The 15,133-nt window shown below is 38.3% G+C and overlaps 1 pseudogene; it reads left to right on the top strand.

Moving 5' to 3' along the window:
* The first annotated feature begins 5,805 nt into the window (after positions 1 to 5,805).
* On the top strand, positions 5,806 to 15,133 carry LOC126631041 (uncharacterized; annotated as a pseudogene).

The following is a 15,133-nucleotide window of genomic DNA, read 5'->3' as shown; positions in this document are numbered from 1 at the left end:
GAGTTCTCCTTCCAGATGAGCAGTTACATATATGGGTTTAAGATGGTTGGCCAGTGCCAAATTTGAGTGGCTGAAAACCATTTTTTTAGAATACACCCTCTCGGGCTTCTTCCTTAATTGCTCGGGCAAACCTGTCTGGCTGAGTTTTTATTGTCCTGCTTCTCCAACACTAACATGTGCCATCATATGCTCTGTCGCCCAGTAATCACCCTCCATTGTGGAGGGTTGATCATGCTCGGCGTAAAACATGGCAGATAAAACACGTGTCATGTTTACATGGAAGTTGTTTAGTCCAAGTAAGTCTTTTCTCTTGCCTCGGATATGCTCTGTGAACTCATCCAACCAGTCTTGTGCTTCTTTTGGTAGCACTAGTTCAGGCAAACTTTCTTCCTGAGTCGTGCCAAAATTTTGTACTTGGTTCATATCTTCACAAAGGGTATCAACCATCAACGGTGAGGGTATCCCTCTTTCAAGCGAGATAGTTCCAAAACAGATTGGCTCCAGGCTCCACCTCGAGGTTGGTATCATCACCATATCTTCTTGAGCCATTCTTAGAATTTTGTATTTCCCAGGATGAGGAGTTTGCGGCACGTGATCTCCTTCCCCTTCGGTCTTGCTATTGGCTTTCTTCACCTATTTTTTACTCCTTCAATGAAGTTGATTTCTTTCTCCATGAGGCACATTCTCGAACTTTACATTCTATGAGGTTTCTGAAGCAGTGGGGAATTTCAATGAGTTCATGTAGGCCTTATGCTGCCTTTAGACCCTTTTGATCATAGAGGCTCCAATTTCTTTGATAGGTTTCCCATCTTTTCCGACTATATACCATTTCCGCCTGAGTCGAGCAGGTTTCTTTTTCATAACTGGGTTCACTGTCATCCCTTTCATTCTAATATCTCCACCAGTATAACTTGGTTGAGGTAGCCTCACAACTACCCATCTTAGTATCTTGGCCTCCATGTCCTCCACTTCTTTAGAAGCTTCGTAGTTTCTAAACACTTCTGACAAACCCTTTAGTTGAGAATCCTCTCCCAACCTTTGGAAGACATTCCTTAAGGTTTTTTTTTTTCAGCTATCAACAAGATACTTTTGTGGGCTTCTAGTTCTTCTTTCTCTTTTCTTTTGATCAACTCCTGATCAATGATGGCTCATGCTTCTGGTACTTCCAACTCACACTCACATTGGCATTTACTACATAACACCACTCATTTGATTATGGTCGCTTTGGGCTTCTTGGGTAACTTGATAGCTCATTCAGTTAGCCTATCAACTTGCCTCATTTCTGCCTTCACCTTCCAAATGGCTTTCCTTTTCCCTTTCTCAACACATGTCAAGTTGATCATGTTTATTGGGGCTTCTAGAAAAGGATTAGTATCAACCATCATATTAGCTTGTGGTTTTTCCAGCAACAACTTTCCTTTGACAATGAGGTCTTGTATTCAATCTTTAAACTGGACACAGTTGGTAATGGAGTGGTTGAAGGTGTAATGCAGCTTGCAATACTTCTTTCCCCTTAATTCCTCAGGCTTAGGCAACTTTTTGGTGCTGTCGAGCACAATCACTCTTGCCTGCACCAATTCTTCATAGATTTCTGTTGCCTTGATTAGATTAAAGGAATATCTTTGATACTTTGAGGGTTTCATTGGTACAAATCCACCATCATTCATGACCACCTTCTGGTCTTTAACCGGCTAGACCAATCCCTTCACAATCAAAGGCTTGAAGGGAGTGGTCATCTCCACTGCACACATATCAATTTCATCCCTTCCACCACCATTATTCTGGCTTCATCCCTTCGAACTCCATATGATGAATGGCAGCCTTGTTTTTGTAGAATGAGGGTACTTTGGAGGAATGCTTTGCTTGTTGTTCCTTAATCAACAATTTCTCATACTTGGTGGCAGCAATCACCAGTTCTTATAACTCATTAAATTGTACATCATAAACTTCTTCCTTAAGGGCAGCCTGAAGGCATTCTGAGCAATAGCTATAAGCTAGACATGGTTAATAGGAAACTGGCATCTCATCCTTGTCTTCCTAAACCTCATCATGAAGTATTCTGTAGATTCATGCTCGTATTGCTTCACCTTAACCAGATTGTTGATGGTCATCTCTGGCTCCATCCTGTAAAATTACTCATGGAAAGCCATTTCCATTTACCCCCAGTTAGCAATGGAATTTGGGGATAAAAAAGAATACCATTGAGATGCTAACCCTATCAATGAATTCCTAAACAACCTTAACTTATAGTTAGGATTGTCTTCAAATGCCGCACAATGGTTGGAGAACTTGAAGATGTGATCCCTGCAGGACACATTGTTATCTTTTTCGCTGAATGTTGAGAATGTAGACATTTTGACGTTAAGAGGAAAGGGATTATGTTCATCAACGAACTCCGGGTAGGGCTTCTAGTAGGTGACCCTGAACAGCAGGCAAACTTGTGGCTGAGCATTTCTCACCAACATCCTTCTCAACCCCATCTAACTCATCTCTGAGCTGCTGATTAGCTGTATTATTAGGCGGGGTATGAGGAAGTTCCTACTTCGGGCTACGATCGTTGCCCGAGTTAATCTCTTTTCTTGCTTTGAGCTTCCTTCATTTGGCCTCCCCTCTTTTAGTGGCCAATGGTGGTGGCCTATAAGGAGGAGGCTTGTCTGCCTTGGGAGGCTCCTCTTTCTTGCTAGATTCCCCAATTAACTGGGGAATCCCATACTTCATTCTTTCTTGCTTGCTCTACCCCTACTGTTTAGTGAAAATATGGGGTCAGGCAATTCTGCTTCCAGGATTTCTTCTAGTACTGGATGAATAATTCCAGATCCTTATTTGTTCATTCCTTTATTCTCTTTCCAGTACTGGCTCTATCATAAGGCTGGCTTCTCTCATCATCTCTCTAGTACAATTATTTTCTAGGGTAGAGTACTCCAGATTTAGCCTTCTTTGCAGATTCCCTGTTAGGGAACATAGTCTGCTTATTTCCCCTTTAGTTTCCAGAGAGATTTTTTTCCATTGTCCTTAACACAACTACCATGGTAGCCTGCAAGTCTTCATTTATGACCTTTGCTCCTAATTTCTTAAAAGGAGACGGGTTTTCCGTCAAGACAGGTCATTGCAGATCTTTAGGGAGATTTTCCATGTTTGATCTTGGTATATATTAGGGTGGTTTTTGTTTTGTTTTCCCCTTGAAGGTTTGCTCTTTCCTTCGTCTTCTTGGCATACAAGACTTGTGGTCCCACTGAGCATGCCAAAACTATGTTCGGGCATGAATTTCGCTTGAAATGGTCCCTGGCTAGAGCACACAGCTCCCCGAGGAGTTGGCACTTTGGTTAGTTGTCAGGCTCTTGCTTGTTGAGAGACTGCAAGAGAAGGACATAGTTAGTTCTGAAATGTGCCTTTGTAAGGCCTTAGGAGTAGGCCTTGAGACTCGCAATCAAGATTAACTAAGTGCTTAGCCGTGACAATGCCATCTCGGTGTGGCAAATGTAGAACAAGTGTGTTTAAGTCGATTACTTGCGCTCTAAGTTATTATGACTTCTTGTTATCAAAGGATTGTCGTAAATGGGTTAAGTCTACATTAAGTTATTTTCTGTGCCTTGAGATCAAAGACTTTTAGTTCATTATCTTGTATACTTTTAAATAGGGGCCAGATCTAACTAAGCCATCGATTTAGTGCCCATTCAGTCTTTTATGACAGTAAAACCACTAAGTGAACCAGATATGAGAACTAACGAAACTTTTGATCATCAAATGACTGGAAATGACTTGAATACATACTGGAGAACACATACAACAACAACAACAACAACAACAAAGCCTTTTCCCACTAAGTGGGGTCGGCTATATGAATCCTAGAATGCCATTGCGCTCGGTTTTGTGTCATGTCCTCCGTTAGATCCAAGTACTCAAGTCTTTTCTTAGGGTCTCTTCCAAAGTTTTCCTAGGTCTTCCTCTACCCCTTCGGCTCTGAACCTCTGTCCCGTAGTCACATTTTCGAACCGGAGCGTCAGTAGGCCTTCTTTGCACATGTCCAAACCACCGGAACCGATTTTCTCTCATATTTCCTTCAATTTTGGCTACTCCTTCTTTACCTCAGATATCCTCATTCCCAATCTTATCCTTTATCGTGTGCCCATACATCCCACGAAGCATCCTCATCTCCGCTACACCCATTTTGTGTACGTGTTGATGCTTCACCGCCCAACATTCTGTGCCATACAACATCGCTGGCCTTATTGCCGTCCTATAAAATTTTCCCTTGAGCTTCAGTGGCCTACGACGGTCACACAACACGCCGGATGCACTCTTACACTTCATCCATCCAGCTTGTATTCTATGGTTGAGATCTCCATCTAATTCTCCGTTCTCTTTAAACAAAATAATACCAAATCTATTATTTGAAAGACAAGACAAAGAGAGTCGGGCAAGATTTCACTTTGTCGGGCAAGGTTGAATGTCTTGCAACCTCTTTTCTTTGTGGTTACAGAGAGTAGTGTGCTAAAACGGGATGGATGGTAAAAAGGTTTACATGGGGGGATCGATACTACGACATCTAGAGAAGGTAGCAGAGCTTTTACAACGGACAAAAGATGTCTTTCTAAGGGAACTATTGCTAAAAAGGGGTTGGAAGGTACGAACTGGCTCGAGAGCAAAGTTTGTATGCTTGTTTGTTTATAGGCATTTTGTCTTGGCTGTTGCAGGCCTTACCCGAAAGCACTTTAGTGAGTCATCATCTTTTTTACATGTTCTGCCATTAGAAATGCTTTTGGGCTGAGAGTAAGTTGATTTCCATCGGTTGTCACTTCTCTTGTAAGCACATAGCATTTGCATTAATGAGGAGCCATCATACTGTCTCAAGATAAATGGTTGGCCTTGGTGCTGGGCCTCGGACAAGTCTCCTCACATTAGTTCTTTTGGGCTTTCTTTCCTTTAAGTCCAAAGTTCAAATATTAACCCAAACACACATGGTAGTGGAATAAGAAATCTATGGAGCATGTGTTTTTCCCTTTCTTTTTCTCTGTGGGGAAAGACTCTCCTTATTGATTTGATGTTTTGGAGAGCATTTTTGTTGTTCTGGTATGTTTGAACTCGATAATAGACTAGCAATGCTGCATCGATGCTTGTATGCTGTGTACAGGTGCACTTCTGTTTTCGCAGTTCTGATGAAATTCACACAAATATGTTGATAAGCCTTGATCTTAAAAAACAATCAAATGATTTGGATATGGTTGAAGATGAAAATACAAAATTATAGTGTATCTGAAATTGATCTCACCCAGGTTTTATAGTTAGATGCAAGTAAAAGTTCACACGCCCCTTCCAAAAACAACACATTTTCTTCTGTTTGTGGTCATTATGCAAAGTGACACAATCATCAAATGTTTAATCGAAGAAGATTCATAAATCACAATAATTTCAAACTTTCTTTTTTTCTCAAAAGGATATTTGTTGCATGCTACTAATTCTTGTTCAAAATATATGTATTTTTTTTAAGTTGATTTTTTATATAGTTGTATTATATCCAACGTGCATGTTACACTTTTGTTTTTGCTTAAACTTGTCAGCTCGGAGTTTTAACAAAACACTCCCGGTACTGTTCATTTTTAACGAAAAACCACATTTATACCTTTTCTTGGTACTATTCATTATACCTTTAAAAATGGTTTTTCATTAAAAATGAAAGTTTTTTTGGACTTTTCGTTAGTTTTCCTTTACAAATATTGGTCCATAATGGCATTTTATTCGAATACCATATCGCTTCTAATTCGATTCTTCATTATTTTTTAGCTTCTTTGAAATTATACAAGATTATGTTTGATAATAATATGTTTCTTGAACATGTGGTTGCAGAGAGGCAAAACGCAGAGGTAGAAAGATATTTTGACAGATCAAAGCCAAAAACCACGATAAGTTGTGGTTCTCTTTTTAGTATATTGGAGCTCAAGGGATTTCCTCAAGAACTGACTGAAGGTTTATAATATGAATAATCGTATTTTATGGCTACCTTTTTGGTTTTTGCATGCATGCTGATGCAATGGTATTTCAAGTTCAAGGGTGCAGCAGCCAGGTCTAAAGAGAGTTCGGTGGAATCCTAACTCAGGTCATATGAGATTAGATGCTTTCTTTTTTGTGCCATCTTATGTCATATGTTTCTGTGTTTTTCTTTGTTCTGCAGGTATTTTGAATCTAACTGATTACGAATATCACTCTTGACAGGGCTGGAGAAGTTGGATTTATTTGAAAAGCTCGAGCAGCATCAGGTATGAGAAAGTCTTTAAAGTCTCTCTAACTACAATACTTTGGGTCAAAGATCACTGTAAATTTGTCTATGAAAAGAATCTATTATTTGTTGGAAGTCAAACAGTCTCTATCAATACAAACAAGAAGCTAACGGCTAGATTTGTGTAAATAGGCTAACGGCTAGTTTTCTCAAGCTAAAGTCTAAGAGACAAATGAAGGGCTGAGATTGAAACTGTGTTGTAAGGCCTAGATTAGAGTAGTACAATGTTAGGTTGTGTTCCTCGTCTTATTCCTAAATTGAGATAAGAATGTTGACTGTAAAACCCTACTACCTGATGATATATATGAAATGAATGCTGCTATAATGATAAGCAGCCGTCACTCTTATTCTCATTCCCTCTTGCTCTGAATACCTCATAGAAATACTCACTGAAATTCCTTACAAAACACTAAGAATACAAAACATTGACATGGCCTCAGAGCTTAGGTTGGATTAAAAAACCAGCTGGGCGTTGTGAAGCTGTTTTTCAGGGGAGATTTTGAGTATTTGAAACCCCAGAAAGTGATTCAAGAACCAAGAAATGTCGGGATTAAGTAGCATAAGTGGTAAGCTTAGAACTCCCATTTTTAATAAAAAGAACTATGATTTTTGGAGGATAAGAATGACCACCATTTTCAAGTCTCTAGATATCTGGAAAATGGTTCAAGAAGGGTATGAAGCACCAATCTCAGATGATGAACCACAGGACGATGAAGACCTCACTGCAACTCGAAGAGCATCTTTGAGAGAAAATGTGATGAAGGATGCTAAGGCATTGGGGATAATACAAGGAGCAGTTTCAGATGCCATTTTTCCTAGGATATCAAATGAAGAGACATCCAAAGCTGCTTGGGAAGTTCTTCAGAGAGAATACAGAGGTGACAAGAAGGTAACCAAAGTAAAGCTTCAATCTTTAAGAAGCGATTTTGAATATACTCGCATGAGAGAAGATGAACCCCTTAATGATTACTTTACTAGGTTGTTTGATGTTGTGAATCCAATGAAAACTCTTGGTGAAGAACTACCTAGGGAAAGACTTGTACAAAAATTGTTAATCAGTTTAACAAGACCTTATGACTCTATGATAAATGTTATAGAGGAAACTAAGGACACTGATACACTTGATGTGAAAGAGGTTACAACCTCATTGAGCGCTTTTGATCAAAGGCTAGAGAGACATGCTGATGCAGCCATAGAGAGGGCTTTTCAGTCACTTAGTATCAATCCTAGAAAGGGCAGTTCAACTGGACAATATAACAGTTTCAAGCAACAAAAGAAGCCATGGAAAAGGAAATTTAAGAAATGGGAAGGAAGGCCAAGTGTGTCTACCAGAAACAGTGGTGCTAGGGGACAGAACCACAATGTACAATCTGTGATAAGGCTCATTTTGGTGTTTGTTGGTTCAAAAGGAAACCCAAATGCAGTAAATGTAACATGTTTGGTCACTTGTCCAAAGATTATGGTTCTAAAGAAAACCAATTAGTGAACTATGCACAGAAGACTTAGGAGGAAGCAAATGTGTTATATGCTTGTAATGTTGCAACTGTTGAGAAAAACAAAGATATATGGTATATTGACAGCAGGTGCAGCAACCATATGACTGCACAAGAGTTTCTACTTATCAATATTGACAGAGAATTCACTAGGAAGGTTAAGATGGGCAATGGTCACCTTGTAAGTGCCACTGGTAGAGGCACCATGGTGATTGAAACAAAACAAGGAAGGAGATACATCAAAGAGGTTATGTTGGTACCTGGACTTGATGAGAATTTATTGAGTGTGGGCCAAATGATCATACATGGTTATTTCTTGCTCTTTGGAAATTCAATGGTTAAAATCTTTGATGACATGAGTTTGCAGAACATGGTCACAAGAGTAAAAATGACAGACAATAGAAGTTTCCCATTGCTACTCAACTACAATCAAGCTATCTCACTGAGGGCTAGTGTCACTGAAAGCACATGGTTATGGCATAAGAGATATGGTCACTTGAACTTTCAAAGCTTGAGATCTGCAGAGAATGAAAATGGTTCAAGGACTGCCAAGTTATTTCACTAAGGGCTAGTGTCATTGAAAGCACATGGTTGTGGCATAAGAGATATGGTCACTTGAACTTTCAAAGCTTAAGAGACCTGTAGAGAATGAAGATGGTTCAAGGACTAGCAAAACTACATGGAGAAAAAGAAATTTGTGAAGAGTGTGTTCTAGGCAAACACCACAGGGAAAGTTTTGAAGCAGGAAAGTCTTGGAAGGCTACACAACCATTGGAAATCATCCACACAAATGTATGTGGTCCAATGCAAATTGCAACAGTGAGTGGTAATAAATACTTCCTAACCTTCATAGATGATTATTCTAGAATGTGTTAGGTGTACTTCATGAGACAAAAATATGAGGTATTTAGTATATTCAAGAAGTTCAAAATGATGGTTGAATTGCAATGCGGTTACAAGATCAAGAAAATAAGAAGTGATAGGGGAGGTGAATATACCTCAATTGAATTCAACTCTTTCTGTGAAAGCATGGGATTGGAAAGACAGTTGACAGTGGCATTTACACCTTAACAAAATAGGGTTGCTGAGAGGAAGAACAGAACCATAATTGAAATGGCGAAGTTCATGCTCCATGAGAAAGGGATTCCTTATCAATTTTGGGGAGAAGCTATGAATACAGCTGTCTATTTGTTAAATAGATGCCCAACAAGTTCCTTGGAGAATAAGACTCCATTTGAAGCCTTTAGTGGAAGGAAACCAGGTGTGAAACATATAAAGGTGTTTAGCTTAGTATGTTATGCACTAATACCATCACAGTTAAGACACAAACTGCAAGAAACTAGCAATAGGTGTATTTTTGTACGATATGGTAACTGTGAAAAGGGGTATAGACTGTTCAACCTGAAAACATAAAAAATCAACATTTCAAGGGATGTGGTCTTCAATGAAGACATAAAGTGGAATGAGGAAGATGGTGTAGAAGTTGAGATATCTGTACCAATGACAATTGTTGGAACAAGAAATGGAGTGGAATCACAAACTCAAATCTCTGCTCACTCACCAAATCAATCTCAACAATTTCAGTTGCAGCAATCACCTCAGCATGCTTCACCTTAATCTCAGAGTGAAAGTTCCTAAAATACACAAAATTCTATCTCCCAAAGCTCCACTCCTAGCTCTACTCCTGTTAAACTGAAGAGCTTGAGTGAAATATATGCATAGTGGAGCCTGAGAACTTTGAAGAAGCTGAGGGTCATATAGCTTGGAAGAAAGCTATGGAATATGAAATGGCAATGATTGAGAAAAACTCCACTTGGGAAATAGTCAATAGACCTAGTGACAAGCCTGTGATAGGTGTCAAATGGGTGTATAAGGCTAAACTTAACTTGGATGGCACAGTGCAGAAAAACAAAGCAAGATTAGTGGCAAAGGGCTACTCTCAACAACCAGGAGTTGATTTCAATGAGATCTTTGCTCCAGGAGCTAGACTAGACACCATTAGAACTTTGATTGCTCTTGCTGCACAAAAGGGGTGGAACCTATAACAACTTGATGTCAAATATGCATTTTTGAATGGTGTACTTGATGAGGAAGTTTATGTTGATCAACCTCAAGGCTTTGAAGTCAAAAATGAAGAAAACAAGGTTTACAGGTTAAGAAAAGCACTATATGGGCTCAAGTAAGCTCCAAGAGCTTGGTACAGTGAGATTGACACTTACTTCTCATAGAGAGGATTCAAGAAAAGTCTTAGTGAAGCTACTGTATATGTGAAATGAGAGAATGGAACTGATATCCTCATACTTGCAATCTATGTTGATGATGTAGTATTCACTGGCAACAATGAAAATATGATGAAAGAGTTCAAAGAAGACATGATGCAGAAGTATGAAATATCAGACTTGGGTTATTATATCATTTTCTTCAAATTGGAGTTGTCCAGGGAATTGAAGGGATATTTATCCACCAAAAGAAATATGCTCAGACCTTATTAGACAAGTTTGGTCTTAAAGGTGGCAAATCAATAGCTACACTACTGATCTCAAATGAGAAACTCATCAAAGATGATGGAACAGAACTTGCAGACTCCAATCTTTACAGGAAAATCGTTGGAAGTTTCTTCTACCTAACTGCCACTAGACCTAATGTGATATTTGCAGCAAGTTTACTCTCTAGGTTCATGCATAATCCAACTAAAATTCATATGGGAATAGCCAAAAGGGTACTCAAATACATTGCAAAAACCATTGATTATGGTATCAAGTATGACAAAGGTGAGGCTGCCATTTTAGTTGGATTCTATGACAATGATTGGGGTGGTAGTGATGATGATATAAGAAGCACCTCAGGGTATGCTTTCACTCTTGGTTCAGGGATTTTCTCCTGGGCTTCAGTGAAGCAGCAAAGTGTTGCTTTGTCCACTGCAGAAGTTGAATATGTATCAGTTGCAGAAGCCATTTGATGCAAAAATTAACTTAACACACAAATTAAACCCTCTTTTGACAATTGTAGTATATGTATAAGTAGGGATCATTCTGGACCGGGGATTAGGAGGGCTTGCTAATAACCTCTAAACTGACTCAAAAACATAAAAACAAAGTTTAAAATGTTTGAATAAACTCAAGGGACTCAAAACAGGTTCAAAAGACTTAAAACAACTTTAAAACACTCAAAACTGCCTAAAAACACTTGTTAGGCAGTTTCTGACTCTAAACACAACTTTGAACGAAAATTGGGTTTTGGCTTCACCTAAAACAATAAAAAACACAAACAAAACAGATTTGAAACACTTTGAAACAAGAAACTAAAAGGGGGATTTTGATTTGGATGAAGTTGAAACAAACAAACAAGTATGAAAAAATAGACAAATTGTAAAACGAATTTGAGAAATAAGATGATGGATGGGATAGCTAGAGGCTTTTTCTCTACACATGACATGTCTGCAAACAACTCAATTTCTAGTTACTACTTCATTGAATTATGAACGACAATGGCCCAAATTAACTGTGACATCACTAGTTAACCCTCAGATTTTCCTTATTTTATTGGATTGGATGACATCATTCGACAAACCAAAACATTCTTCAAAAGTTCCCTACATGACATCATAATAGAGATACAATTAAAGATCATTACGTTTAATGAAAATCATAAGCATTAACAAAGCACTTGCAACTATAACACCATGTCACTCATGCTAGAATTAAATTTAACGCGATCGTTTATAAGCAACCTTCACTACTTATGAATATAAGTTTGTAACGATTATGTGAAACTTTCTTATATTCTAGCATCGGATTTATGCATGCCAATTAAGTGTCGACCCTTAATCAACAAATTCAAATAAGTTATCAATCAAATAGTTAAGCCAATTGCATTCACGATTCAAGAGTTCATAACTAGAATTTATCAAATCATATTACACACATAATCATGGCTTTGAAATCACCCCTAGCTAAGAAGGGTTTAGCCACTCATGTTCATAACAAAACGAAAGAAAATGAATTTAAATATTGGAAACAAAAGAAAAAAAAACACCTAAACGCTCCAACGATCCAAGTTGGACAGCAAGCACGGCCAAGCACTTTCCTTCCCTTCCTTTGCTACTGCACAAGGTGTTGGTGAGTGTTTGAAGGTTTGTTTGTATGGAGGAATGGATGTGAAGATGAATGGATATGTTTGGATGAAGGTTGTATTGAAATGGGGATGAATGATCAAGTAAAAACTAAACTCTATGGCTGCCACACACACTTCCTTTTATAGAGGAAGTGCACGGCAAAGAGGGGAGATTGGTGGTGTGTGCAATGATTCAAGGGTGAAAATGAAGTGATGATGCAAAGCATGGGGGTAAAATGGAGTGGTGTTGCAGGTATGAATGCAAGTAGGGAACATGAATGATTGTGCACATGGTAGAGAAAGGAAATGGAGGTGGAATGGTGCAGAAATGAGTCAAAGGTGCAGCAAGAGTCATGATGCACGGCATGGAAGTCCAAAGGTGATGGATGGTGCATCAATTAGTGCATGTAATGGAGGTTAAAGTAGTATGAAATCTGATAGGTGAAGGGGACAAGAAGTGTGCAACAATTGAGTGCAATGATTCAATGTATTGGTGCATGAAATTAGAAATAATGAAGGAGACAAGGGTGGTGCACGGCAATGAGGGGTAATGAGTGTAATGGTGCATGAAATGAGTTCAAGAAATCTGGTGCATGAAGAGGACAAGGGTGATTATGCATGGCATGGGTGGAAACATGAGTAAGTGGTGAATCAATGAGTGCAAGGAGTGGAGGTTAAAGTGATGAAATGATGCATGAAATCTGAAATGATGGAGGGAACAATGAATGGTGTAGCAATTGAGTGCAAGGAGTGGACAAGAATATTGTGCACATGGTAGAAAAAGGAAAGGTAAAAGGTTGCTGCAACAATGGATAGAGTGCACGGCAAAGGAGCTGTCCATGTGCCTTCAAACTTGATTTTCTGCACTCTTTGCCTTGTGTTCTAGCTCACTTCCACATGTACTAGTTGTTAGACAACTTTCACACACATGTTTTTCATCATTTCATCTTGCAAACACCAACTTTTGGCCACTTTACACCTCTTCACACATGCACGTGCTGCTAGACACTTTCACACACATGCTATGCATCATTTCAACTTACAATTATGTTTGTAGTTGATGGAAATGTGAATACAACTTGTAAAACAATCCAACAAATGGCATCTTTCACTTCTTTTCCTTTCAAATTGTTCCTTAAGTATATGTATCCACACACTTCCACACTTCAACTTCATTATTCAGATTTTTGCATATGTTGAAACCCTTTTTAAAACACCAAAAACGTCCATCCAACTTGCTTCATATGCATGCAATCCATTTCAGCCCAAAATTGCTCCAAAATGCACTTTCTTGCCAACTTTGTTATTAGGACCTACAAACACACGAAAATAGCTTAAAATACATCATTGACTAAGAAATAACAACATAAATGCACAAGAACAAGCTAACTAAGTCGCATAAATATGCTCCTATCACCACTTCACAAGCTATTTGGCTTAGGTTTGTTCTAAAAGACTTTGGAGAGATGCAAGTAGATGCCACACCTCTAATGTGTGACAATACATTTGCCATAGCCATGACAAGGAATCCTGTCTTCCATCAGAAGAGCACATCAAAAGGAAATACCATTTCATAAGGGAAGCTTTGCAAGAGAATGTGATTGAACTACTCTACTGCAAATCAGAAGAGCAAATTTCAAATATCTTTACCAAGGCATTGCCTAAGGAAAGATTAGTGTATCTCAGGGAGTTACTTGGAATGCAAGCAGGAAACAGTTTGAAGGGGAGTGTTGGAAGTCGAACAGTCTCCATTGACACAAACAAGAAGCTAACAGCTAGATTTGTGTAAATAGGCTAACGGCTAGTTTTCTCAAGCTAAAGTCCAAGAGACAAATGAAGGGCTGAGATTGAAACTGTGCTGTAAGGCCTAGATTAGAGTAGTACAATGTTAGGTTGTGTTCCTTGTCTTATTCGTAAATTGAGATAAGAATGTTGATCGTAAAACCCTACTATTCTGATGATATATATATGAAATGAATGTTGCTGCAATGATAAGCAGTCGTCACTCTTATTCTCATTCCCTCTTGCTCTGAATACCTCATAGAAATACTCACTGAAATTCCTTACAAAACACTCAGAATACAAAACCTTAACATTATTTGTGGTTTGAAGATTTTGTCTTGTCATTGGTAGTTTAATTTTTGTATGCATTAACTTTTTTTGTTGATAACGTTTCTCCTTTTTAGGGCCAAAATGATGCAAAATAAAAGAAAGAAGGTGAAGGTGAGGATGAAGATGAAAATGAAGAGAAGGAGGAACCAGAGGACGACGACTTTAGTGATGATGATTATTACAAGGTTCGTAAAGGAAATAGTGGGTTTTATATATTTATTAGATTTATTTATTTATTTACAAGTAATCACTTGTTTTGTTAGAAGTTCTATTCACGAATATTCAAGTTCGGAACTAGAAGGCATGTTGGTGCAGAATGAACAAGGGCTATTTTAATTTAGTTTCCCTCATAATTTTGTTTCCGTTCTTATTATTTACTTGATTCTAGTAGGATTAGGTGATGGATCTCGCCATGTGTGGGAAAACAAAATGTTTCTAATGAAACTATGGTCTTGCAGCACTCTGATTTTGACGATGATGAGGATGAATACAATATGGAAGATGACGCTGACGGTAGGAACCATTCATCTTATCAACTGCAATTTTTATCGTACTATAGCATGGAATAATTGAGCTTGTGAATTTACTAATAAGCTTACCGTTTTGGTTTTAATGATGCAGACGAACCTCTTTTATAGTGAGAACGTGTTGCATACGACGTGTTCATCTCATTTCTCTTGGATCAAATGAGGGTACGGCTGTGCAATCAGTTACAAATTTTTTCGTACAAAGCTCTTCTTCTGGTATTTACCAGATTGTTCTTGCATTGACGCCGTGTAACGTGGCAGATGATTACAGATAGAAAATAGGATTTGATGTTGGAATTGGGGGTAAATTAGATTAGATATTACAAAATGACATTTAGATTGTAATTTTCTTTGGGTTTCTATTCTAGTAGTTTTTTTTCTAGTTTACTAAAGTTTGCTATGAACTTTAGCAAACTTTGATTTGTAAAGAGTGGGCTAGGCTACTCTAGCACTATAGTCTAGGGGTATGTTTGCACATTTGTTCTAGACCAGTGAACGACGAGGTACAAATTATTGTGTGGCTCAGCTCAATACCATACTCTCAATATCAAAGTGGGTTGATGTAATAACGTTGCCTTTCACTTGAAATGTTTATTTTACCATTGAATGTGTAA

Source organism: Malus sylvestris, chromosome 8 (genome assembly GCF_916048215.2).
Source record: "Malus sylvestris chromosome 8, drMalSylv7.2, whole genome shotgun sequence".
Taxonomy (NCBI): Eukaryota; Viridiplantae; Streptophyta; class Magnoliopsida; order Rosales; family Rosaceae; genus Malus; species Malus sylvestris.
The sequence above is the reverse complement of the archived record's forward strand: the minus strand, read 5'-3'. Positions and strand labels throughout refer to the sequence as shown.